General features: G+C 35.9%; 1 non-coding gene across 1 annotated transcript; it reads left to right on the top strand.

The window, feature by feature from the left end:
- Positions 1–2,283: 2,283 nt before the first annotated feature.
- TRNAN-AUU (transfer RNA asparagine (anticodon AUU)) lies at positions 2,284–2,357 on the top strand. The gene has a single exon. It is a non-coding gene; the product is annotated as a tRNA-Asn (tRNA).
- Positions 2,358–12,041: the final 9,684 nt, after the last annotated feature.

The following is a 12,041-nucleotide window of genomic DNA, read 5'->3' as shown; positions in this document are numbered from 1 at the left end:
TGGTGTTTCAATCCCACCAAGGGACGTAATTGACCTTGTGATCAGATTTTGGTGATATTTAAGTCGACAAGTCAAAATTTCAAACCCCCTGTTATGGTGTGGGTACCTGGCCTTCCCTGATGTAATCAGAGTTAGATTTGATTCAGTGATTTTATAAAAACAGCTAGGAAGCACAATTTAGCAGTGGGTTGCAGAGAAAAAAAATATGCTGGCAGAAAAATCCAATTGAGTGATTAAACAGCTCTTCATTTTCTGGCTTTATTTTTATGCTAACAAATTTGTTCTCTGAAAAGTGTCCACAAAGCCAAGTCTCTGATTAACACCTTTGTAAGGATGGTTTTTCACCTATTACTAAATTAAACTTGCTTCATTGGAAAGGCAGCAAGATGCATCCTCATTTCAATGTCTACTGAAATAATACAGGTTGACACCAGGAAACATTAACGCCACTGCATCCTTGCTGCTTTCTCATGTGGAAGTCTGTTTAATGTGAAAACAAGGTGATATCTAATTAGCACACAGGTAAGGAATTAAGAAAATCTTTATTTAAGGGTGAAGATGTTTCTCACAAAATCGTTGCCCCAATGCATCATTGAAATTCAACCTGGAAAGATGATTTTAATATATCACTTGTACATTTTGTATTGCTCTTCTGGTGACAATGTAGTTTGTTTTTGTCAATTACCATTTTAATAATAGGGTAAAGAAAATTAAGTGGATTTTTGAAATAAAACAATACTGTCAATATACTATTAAAACAAATTAAAATTGTAAAAGTTATTGTACTTTAAGTAAAAATAAAAGAGCAAAAATATCAATCCCAGTTTTGGATTACTTTAATTAACAAAAAAAATGCATATAGCAAAGGATAGTTTCAATCTACCTACCTCTGGGTTATGGGCCCAGCATGCTTCCATTGCAGTACTCTGCTGCACATGTAAGTGCAAGAGATCCTGAAGCACTCACTCATCATGGGAAAGTACCAATGTGTTTCTTCGTTGGTTGATGGAAGAAACATCTTACAAAAACTCTCCAGATTATTGACTTTTTAAAGTTTTTCTAGGAAACGTTCTAGATGAATGCTTATTAGCCTTTGTCAGTACGTACTTTTTGCAAAGTGTATCTGTGGCGCAATCGGTTAGTGTGTTCGGCTATTAACCAAAAGGTTGGTAGTTCAATCCCACCCAGGGACGTAATTGACCTTGTGATCAGATTTTGGTGATATTTAAGTCGACAAGTCAAAATTTCAAACCCCCTGTTATGGTGTGGGTAGCTGGCCTTCCCTGATGTAATCAGAGTTAGATCTGATTCCGTGATTTTATAAAAACAGCTAGGAAGCACAATTTAGCAGTGGGTTGCAGAGAAAAAAAATATGCTGGCAGAAAAATCCAATTGAGTGATTAAACAGCTCTTCATTTTCTGGCTTTATTTTTATGCTAACAAATTTGTTCTCTGAAAAGTGTCCACAAAGCCAAGTCTCTGATTAACACCTTTGTAAGGATGGTTTTTCACCTATTACTAAATTAAACTTGCTTCATTGGAAAGGCAGCAAGATGCATCCTCATTTCAATGTCTACTGAAATAATACAGGTTGACACCAGGAAACATTAACGCCACTGCATCCTTGCTGCTTTCTCATGTGGAAGTCTGTTTAATGTGAAAACAAGGTGATATCTAATTAGCACACAGGTAAGGAATTAAGAAAATCTTTATTTAAGGGTGAAGATGTTTCTCACAAAATCGTTGCCCCAATGCATCATTGAAATTCAACCTGGAAAGATGATTTTAATATATCACTTGTACATTTTGTATTGCTCTTCTGGTGACAATGTAGTTTGTTTTTGTCAATTACCATTTTAATAATAGGGTAAAGAAAATTAAGTGGATTTTTGAAAGAAAACAATACTGTCAATATACTATTAAACAAATTAAAATGGTAAAAGTTATTGTACTTTAAGTAAAAATAAAAGAGCTAAAATATCAATCCCAATTTTGGATTACTTTAATTAAAAAAAAATGCATATAGCAGAGGATAGTTTCTATCTGCCTACCTCTGGGTTATCGGCCCAGCATGCTTCCATTGCAGTACTCTGCTGCACATGTAAGTGCAAGAGATCCTGAAGCACTCACTCATCATGGGAAAGTACCAATGTGTTTCTTCGTTGGTTGATGGAAGAAACATTTTACAAAAACTCTCCAGATTATTGACTTTTTTAAGTTTTTCTAGGAAACGTTCTAGATGAATGCTTATTAGCCTTTGTCAGTATGTACTTTTTGCAAAGTGTCTCTGTGGCGCAATCGGTTAGTGTGTTTGGCTATTAACCAAAAGGTTGGTGGTTCAATCCCACCCAGGGACGTAATTGACCTTGTGATCAGATTTTGGTGATATTTAAGTCGACAAGTCAAAATTTCAAACCCCCTGTTATGGTGTGGGTACCTGGCCTTCCCTGATGTAATCAGAGTTAGATTTGATTCAGTGATTTTATAAAAACAGCTAGGAAGCACAATTTAGCAGTGGGTTGCAGAGAAAAAAAATATGCTGGCAGAAAAATCCAATTGAGTGATTAAACAGCTCTTCATTTTCTGGCTTTATTTTTATGCTAACAAATTTGTTCTCTGAAAAGTGTCCACAAAGCCAAGTCTCTGATTAACACCTTTGTAAGGATGGTTTTTCACCTATTACTAAATTAAACTTGTTTCATTGGAAAGGCAGCAAGATGCATCCTCATTTCAATGTCTACTGAAATAATACAGGTTGACACCAGGAAACATTAACGCCACTGCATCCTTGCTGCTTTCTCATGTTGAAGTCTGTTTAATGCGAAAACAAGGTGATATCTAATTAGCACACAGGTAAGGAATTAAGAAAATCTTTATTTAAGGGTGAAGATGTTTCTCACAAAATCGTTGCCCCAATGCATCATTGAAATTCAAGCTGGAAAGATGATTTTAATATATCACTTGTACATTTTGTATTGCTCTTCTGGTGACAATGTAGTTTGTTTTTGTCAATTACCATTTTAATAATAGGGTAAAGAAAATTAAGTGGATTTTTGAAAGAAAACAATACTGTCAATATACTATTAAAACAAATTAAAATGGTAAAAGTTATTGTACTTTAAGTAAAAATAAAAGAGCCAAAATATCAATCCCAGTTTTGAATTACTTTAATTAACAAAAAAAAATTGCATATAGCAGAGGATAGTTTCAATCTGCCTACCTCTGGGTTATGGGCCCAGCATGCTTCCGTTGCTGTACTCTGCTGCACATGTAAGTGCAAGAGATCCTGAAGCACTCACTCATCATGGGAAAGTACCAATGTGTTTCTTCGTTGGTTGATGGAAGAAACATTTTACAAAAACTCTCCAGATTATTGACTTTTTAAAGTTTTTCTAGGAAAAGTTCTAGATGAATGCTTATTAGCCTTTGTCAGTATGTACTTTTTGCAAAGTGTCTCTGTGGCGCAATCGGTTAGTGTGTTCGGCTATTAACCAAAAGGTTGGTGGTTCAATCCCACCCAGGGACGTAATTGACCTTGTGATCAGATTTTGGTGATATTTAAGTCGACAAGTCAAAATTTCAAACCCCCTGTTATGGTGTGGGTACCTGGCCTTCCCTGATGTAATCAGAGTTAGATTTGATTCAGTGATTTTATAAAAACAGCTAGGAAGCACAATTTAGCAGTGGGTTGCAGAGAAAAAAAATATGCTGGCAGAAAAATCCAATTGAGTGATTAAACAGCTCTTCATTTTCTGGCTTTATTTTTATGCTAACAAATTTGTTCTCTGAAAAGTGTCCACAAAGCCAAGTCTCTGATTAACACCTTTGTAAGGATGGTTTTTCACCTATTACTAAATTAAACTTGTTTCATTGGAAAGGCAGCAAGATGCATCCTCATTTCAATGTCTACTGAAATAATACAGGTTGACACCAGGAAACATTAACGCCACTGCATCCTTGCTGCTTTCTCATGTTGAAGTCTGTTTAATGCGAAAACAAGGTGATATCTAATTAGCACACAGGTAAGGAATTAAGAAAATCTTTATTTAAGGGTGAAGATGTTTCTCACAAAATCGTTGCCCCAATGCATCATTGAAATTCAAGCTGGAAATATGATTTTAATATATCACTTGTACATTTTGTATTGCTCTTCTGGTGACAATGTAGTTTGTTTTTGTCAATTACCATTTTAATAATAGGGTAAAGAAAATTAAGTGGATTTTTGAAAGAAAACAATACTGTCAATATACTATTAAAACAAATTAAAATGGTAAAAGTTATTGTACTTTAAGTAAAAATAAAAGAGCCAAAATATCAATCCCAGTTTTGAATTACTTTAATTAACAAAAAAAATTGCATATAGCAGAGGATAGTTTCAATCTGCCTACCTCTGGGTTATGGGCCCAGCATGCTTCCGTTGCTGTACTCTGCTGCACATGTAAGTGCAAGAGATCCTGAAGCACTCACTCATCATGGGAAAGTACCAATGTGTTTCTTCGTTGGTTGATGGAAGAAACATCTTACAAAAACTCTCCAGATTATTGACTTTTTAAAGTTTTTCTAGGAAACGTTCTAGATGAATGCTTATTAGCCTTTGTCAGTATGTACTTTTTGCAAAGTGTCTCTGTGGCGCAATTGGTTAGTGTGTACGGCTATTAACCAAAAGGTTGGTGGTTAAATCCTACCCAGGGACGTAATTGACCTTGTGATCAGATTTTGGTGATATTTAAGTAGACAAGTCAAAATTTCAAGCCCCCTCTTATGGTGTAGGGTACCTGGCCTTCTCTGATGTAATCAGAGTTAGATTTGATTCAGTGATTTTATAAAAAACAGCTAGGAAGCACAATTTAGCAGTGGGTTGCAGAGAAAAAAAATATGCTGGCAGAAAAATCCAATTGAGTGATTAAACAGCTCTTCATTTTCTGGCTTTATTTTTATGCTAACAAATTTGTTCTCTGAAAAGTGTCCACAAAGCCAAGTCTCTGATTAACACCTTTGTAAGGATGGTTTTTCACCTATTACTAAATTAAACTTGCTTCATTGGAAAGGCAGCAAGATGCATCCTCATTTCAATGTCTACTGAAATAATACAAGTTGACACCAGGAAACATTAACGCCACTGCATCCTTGCTGCTTTCTCATGTGGAAGTCTGTTTAATATGAAAACAAGGTGATATCTAATTAGCACACAGGTAAGGAATTAAGAAAATCTTTATTTAAGGGTGAAGATGTTTCTCACAAAATCGTTGCCCCAATGCATCATTGAAATTCAAGCTGGAAATATGATTTTAATATATCACTTGTACATTTTGTATTGCTCTTCTGGTGACAATGTAGTTTGTTTTTGTCAATTACCATTTTAATAATAGGGTAAAGAAAATTAAGTGGATTTTTGAAAGAAAACAATACTGTCAATATACTATTAAAACAAATTAAAATGGTAAAAGTTATTGTACTTTAAGTAAAAATAAAAGAGCCAAAATATCAATCCCAGTTTTGGATTACTTTAATTAACAAACAAAAAAATGCATATAGCAGAGGATAGTTTCAATCTGCCTACCTCTGGGTTATGGGCCCAGCATGCTTCCATTGCTGTACTCTGCTGCACATATAAGTGCAAGAGATCCTGAAGCACTCACTCATCATTGGAAAGTACCAATGTGTTTCTTCGTTGGTTGATAGAAGAAACATCTTACAAAAACTCTCCAGATTATTGACTTTTTTAAGTTTTTCTAGGAAACGTTTTAGATGAATGCTTATTAGCATTTGTCAGTATGTGCTTTTGGAAAGTGTCTCTGTGGCGCAATCAGTTAGTGTGTACGGCTATTAACCAAAAGGTTGGTGGTTCAATCCCACCCAGGGACGTAATTGACCTTGTATTCAGATTTTGGTGATCTTTAAGTAGACAAGTCAAATTTCATACCCCCTGTTATGGTGTAGGGTACCTGGCCTTCTCTGATGTAATCAGAGTTAGATTTGATTCAGTGATTTTATAAAAACAGCTAGGAAGCACAATTTAGCAGTGGGTTGCAGAGAAAAAGAAATATGCTGGCAAAAAAATCAAATTGCGTGATTAAACAGCTCTTCATTTTCTGGCTTTATTTTTATGCTAACAAATTTGTTCTCTGAAAAGTGTCCACAAAGCCAAGTCTCTGATTAACACCTTTGTAGGGATGGTTTTTCACCTATTACTAAAGTAAACTTGCTTCATTGGAAAGGCAGCAAGATGCATCCTCATTTCAATGTCTACTGAAATAATACAGGTTGACACCAGGAAACATTAACGCCACTGCATCCTTGCTGCTTTCTCATGTGGAAGTCTGTTTAATGTGAAAACAAGGTGATATCTAATTAGCACACAGGTAAGGAATTACGAAAATCTTTATTTAAGGGTGAAGATGTTTCTCACAAAATTGTTGCCCCAATGCATCATTGAAATTCAAGCTGGAAAGATGATTTTAATATATCACTTGTACATTTTGTATTGCTCTTCTGGTGACAATGTAGTTTGTTTTTGTCAATTACCATTTTAATAATAGGGTAAAGAAAATGAAGTGGATTTTTGAAAGAAAACAATACTGTCAATATACTATTCAAACAAATTAAAATGGTAAAAGTTATTGTACTTTAAGTAAAAATAAAAGAGACAAAATATCAATCCCAGTTTTGGATTACTTTAATTAACAAAAAAAAATGCATATAGCAGAGGATAGTTTCAATCTGCCTACCTCTGGGTTATGGGCCCAGCATGCTTCCATTGCAGTGCTCTGCTGCACATGTAAGTGCAAGAGATCCTGAAGCACTCACTCATCATGGGAATGTACCAATGTGTTTCTTCGTTGGTTGATGGAAGAAACATCTTACAAAAACTCTCCAGATTATTGACTTTTTTAAGTTTTTCTAGGAAACGTTTTAGATGAATGCTTATTAGCATTTGTCAGTATGTACTTTTGCAAAGTGTCTCTGTGGCGCAATCAGTTAGTATGTACGGCTATTAACCAAAAGGTTGGTGGTTCAATCCCACCCAGGGACGTAATTGACCTTGTTATCAGATTTTGGTGATCTTTAAGTAGACAAGTCAAAATTTCAAACCCCCTGTTATGGTGTAGGGTACCTGGCCTTCTCTGATGTAATCAGAGTTAGATTTGATTCAGTGATTTTATAAAAACAGCTAGGAAGCACAATTTAGCAGTGGGTTGCAGAGAAAAAAAATATGCTGGCAGAAAAATCCAATTGAATGATTAAACAGCTCTTCATTTTCTGGCTTTATTTTTATGCTAACAAATTTGTTCTCTGAAAAGTGTCCACAAAGCCAAGTCTCTGATTAACACCTTTTTAAGGATGGTTTTTCACCTATTACTAAATTGCACCTCAATTATTTTCTTTACCCTATTATTAAAATGGTAATTGACAAAAACAAACTACATTGTCACCAGAAGAGCAATACAAAATGTACAAGTGATATATTAAAATCATATTTCCAGCTTGAATTTCAATGATGCATTGGGGCAACGATTTTGTGAGAAACATCTTCACCCTTAAATAAAGATTTTCTTAATTCCTTACCTGTGTGCTAATTAGATATCACCTTGTTTTCACATTAAACAGACTTCCACATGAGAAAGCAGCAAGGATGCAGTGGCATTAATGTTTCCTGGTGTCAACTTGCATTATTTCAGTAGACATTGAAATGAGGATGCATCTTGCTGCCTTTCCAATGAAGCAAGTTTAATTTAGTAATAGGTGAAAAACCATCCCTACAAAGGTGTTAATCAGAGACTTGGCTTTGTGGACACTTTTCAGAGAACAAATTTGTTAGCATAAAAATAAAGCCAGAAATGAAGAGCTGTTTAATCACTCAATTGGATTTTTAGAGCTACGCATTGGAAAATTCAGGGCTATACCGTGTAGATGAAGCACTAACAGGAGGTTTTAAAATTTTCATTCTAGTGTCCTTCGTTTGGGAGAAAAATGCAAAGGTACAAGACAGCTTTTCCTTGCCAATATCTCTCTTTTGCAAAGAGCTACGCATTGGAAAATTCAGGGCTATACCGTGTAGATGAAGAACTAACAGGAGGCTTTAAAATTTTCATTCTAGTGTCCTTCGTTTGGGAGAAAAATGCAAAGGTACAAGACAGCTTTTCCTTGCCAATATCTCTCTTTTGCAAAGAGCTACGCATTGGAAAATTCAGGTCTATGTCGTGTAGATGATGGCCTAACAGGTGGCTTTAAAATTTTCTTTCTAGTGTCCTTCGTTTGGGAGAAAAATGCAAAGGTACAAGACAGCTTTTCCTTGCCAATATCTCTCTTTTGCAAAGAGCTACGCATTGGAACATTCAGGGCTATGTCGTGTAGATGATGGCCTAACAGGAGGCTTTAAAATTTTCTTTCTAGTGACCTTCGTTTGGGAGAAAAATGCAAAGGTACAAGACAGCTTTTCCTTGCCAATATCTCTCTTTTGCAAAGAGCTGCGCATTGGAAAATTCAGGACTATGTCGTGTAGATGATGACCTAACAGGATGCTTTAAAATTTTCTTTCTAGTGTCCTTCGTTTGGGAGAAAAATGCAAAGGTACAAGACAGCTTTTCCTTGCCAATATCTCTCTTTTGCAAAGAGCTGCGCATTGGAAAATTCAGGGCTATGTCGTGTAGATGATGGCCTAACAGGAGGCTTTACAATTTTCTTTCTAGTGTCTTTCGTTTGGGAGAAAAATGCAAAGGTACAAGACAGTTTTTCCTTGCCAATATCTCTCTTTTGCAAAGAGCTACACATTGGAAAATTAAGGGCTATGTCGTGTAGATGATGGCCTAACAGGAGGCTTTAAAATTATCTTTCTAGTGTCCTTCGTTTGGAAGAAAAATGCAAAGGTACAAGACAGCTTTTCCTTGCCAATATCTCTCTTTTGCAAAGAGCTACGCATTGGAAAATTCAGGGCTATGTCGTGTAGATGATGGCCTAACAGGAGGCTTTAAAATTATCTTTCTAGTGTCCTTCGTTTGGAAGAAAAATGCAAAGGTACAAGACAGCTTTTCCTTGCCAATATCTCTCTTTTGCAAAGAGCTACGCTTTGGAAAATTCAGGGCTATGTCGTGTAGATGATGGCCTAACAGGAGGCTTTAAAATTTTCTTTTTAGTGACCTTCGTTTGGGAGAAACATGCGAAGGTACAAGACAGCTTTTCCTTGCCAATATCTCTCTTTTGCAAAGAGCTGCGCATTGGAAAATTCAGGGCTATGTCGTGTAGATGATGGCCTAACAGGAGGCTTTAAAATTTTCTTTCTAGTGTCCTTAGTTTGGGAGAAAAATGCAAAGGTACAAGACAGCTTTTCCTTGCCAGTATCTCTCTTTTGCAAAGAGCTGCGCATTGGAAAATTCAGGGCTATGTCGTGTAGATGATGGCCTAACAGGAGGCTTTAAAATTATCTTTCTAGTGTCCTTCGTTTGGGAGAAAAATGCAAAGGTACAAGACAGCTTTTCCTTGCCAATATCTCTCTTTTGCAAAGAGCTACGCATTGGAAAATTCAGGGCTATGTCGTGTAGATGATGGCCTAACAGGAGGCTTTAAAATTTTCTTTCTAGTGTCCTTCGTTTGGGAGAAAAATGCAAAGGTACAAGACAGCTTTTCCTTGCCAATATCTCTCTTTTGCAAAGAGCTGCGCATTGGAAAATTCAGGGCTATGTCGTGTAGATGATGGCCTAACAGGAGGCTTTAAAATTTTCTTTCTAGTGACCTTCGTTTGGGAGAAAAATGCAAAGGTACAATACAGCTTTTCCTTGCCAATATCTCTCTTTTTTGCAAAGAGCTGCGCATTGGAAAATTCAGGACTATGTCGTGTAGATGATGGCCTAACAGGAGGCTTTAAAATTTTCTTTCTAGTGTCCTTCGTTTGGGAGAAAAATGCAAAGGTACAAGACAGCTTTTCCTTGCCAATATCTCTCTTTTGCAAAGAGCTGCGCATTGGAAAATTCAGGACTATGTCGTGTAGATGATGGCCTAACAGGAGGCTCTAAAATTTTCTTTCTAGTGTCCTTCGTTTGGGAGAAAAATGCAAAGGTACAAGACAGCTTTTCCTTGCCAATATCTCTCTTTTGCAAAGAGCTACGCATTGGAAAATTCAGCTAGCTGTTTTTATAAAATCACTGAATCAAATCTAACTCTGATTACATCAGAGAAGGCCAGGTACCCTACACCATAACAGGGGGTTTGAAATTTTGACTTGTCTACTTAAAGATCACCAAAATCTGATAACAAGGTCAATTAGGTCCCTGGGTGGGATTGAACCACCAACCTTTTGGTTAATAGCCGCACATACTAACTGATTGCGCCACAGAGACACTTTGCAAAAGTCCATACTGACAAAGGCTAATAAGCATTCATCTAAAACGTTTCCTAGAAAAACTTTAAAAAGTCAATAATCTGGAGAGTTTTTGTAAGATGTTTCTTCCATCAACCAACGAAGAAACACATTGGTACTTTCCCATGATGAGTGAGTGCTTCAGGATCTCTTGAACTTACATGTGCAGCAGAGTACAGCAATGGAAGCATGCTGGGCCCATAACCCAGAGGTAGGCAGATTGAAACTATCCTCTGCTATATGCATTTTTTTGTTTGTTAATTAAAGTAATCCAAAACTGGGATTGATATTTTGGCTCTTTTATTTTTACTTAAAGTACAATAACTTTTACCATTTTAATTTGTTTTAATAGTATATTGACAGTATTGTTTTCTTTCAAAAATCCACTTAATTTTCTTTACCCTATTATTAAAATGGTAATTGACAAAAACAAACTACATTGTCACCAGAAGAGCAATACAAAATGTACAAGTGATATATTAAAATCATCTTTCCAGCTTGAATTTCAATGATGCATTGGGGCAACGATTTTGTGAGAAACATCTTCACCCTTAAATAAAGATTTTCTTAATTCCTTACCTGTGTGCTAATTAGATATCACCTTGTTTTCACATTAAACAGACTTCCACATGAGAAAGCAGCAAGGATGCAGTGGCGCTAATGTTACCTGGTGTCAACCTGTATTATTTCAGTAGACATTGAAATGAGGATGCATCTTGCTGCCTTTCCAATGAAGCAAGTTTAATTTAGTAATAGGTGAAAAACCATCCTTACAAAGGTGTTAATCAGAGACTTGGCTTTGTGGACACTTTTCAGAGAACAAATTTGTTAGCATAAAGATAAAGCCAGAAAATAAAGAGCTGTTTAATCACTCAATTGGATTTTTCTGCCAGCATATTTTTTTTCTCTGCAACCCACTGCTAAATTGTGCTTCCTAGCTGTTTTTATAAAATCACTGAATCAAATCTAACTCTGATTACATCAGAGAAGGCCAGGTACCCTACACCATAACAGGGGGTTTGAAATTTTGACTTGTCTACTTAAAGATCACCAAAATCTGATAACAAGGTCAATTAGGTCCCTGGGTGGGATTGAACCACCAACCTTTTGGTTAATAGCCGTACACACTAACTGATTGCGCCACAGAGACACTTTGCAAAAAGTCCATACTGACAAAGGCTAATAAGCATTCATCTAAAACGTTTCCTAGAAAAACTTTAAAAAGTCAATAATCTGGAGAGTTTTTGTAAGATGTTTCTTCCATCAACCAACGAAGAAACACATTGGTACTTTCCCATGATGAGTGAGTGCTTCAGGATCTCTTGAACTTACATGTGCAGCAGAGTACTGCAATGGAAGCATGCTGGGCTCATAACCGAGAGGTAGGCAGATTGAAACTATCCTCTGCTATATGCATTTTTTTTTTGTTAATTAAAGTAATCCAAAACTGGGATTGATATTTTGTCTCTTTTATTTTTACTTAAAGTACAATAACTTTTACCATTTTAATTTGTTTTAATAGTATATTGACAGTATTGTTTTCTTTCAAAAATCCACTTCATTTTCTTTACCCTATTATTAAAATGGTAATTGACAAAAACAAACTACATTGTCACCAGAAGAGCAATACAAAATGTACAAGTGATATATTAAAATCATCTTTCCAGCTTGAATTTCAATGTTGCAT

Source organism: Pseudophryne corroboree, unplaced genomic scaffold, assembly GCF_028390025.1.
Source record: "Pseudophryne corroboree isolate aPseCor3 unplaced genomic scaffold, aPseCor3.hap2 scaffold_1068, whole genome shotgun sequence".
In the NCBI taxonomy this organism is placed as follows: domain Eukaryota; kingdom Metazoa; phylum Chordata; class Amphibia; order Anura; family Myobatrachidae; genus Pseudophryne; species Pseudophryne corroboree.
The sequence above is the reverse complement of the archived record's forward strand: the minus strand, read 5'-3'. Positions and strand labels throughout refer to the sequence as shown.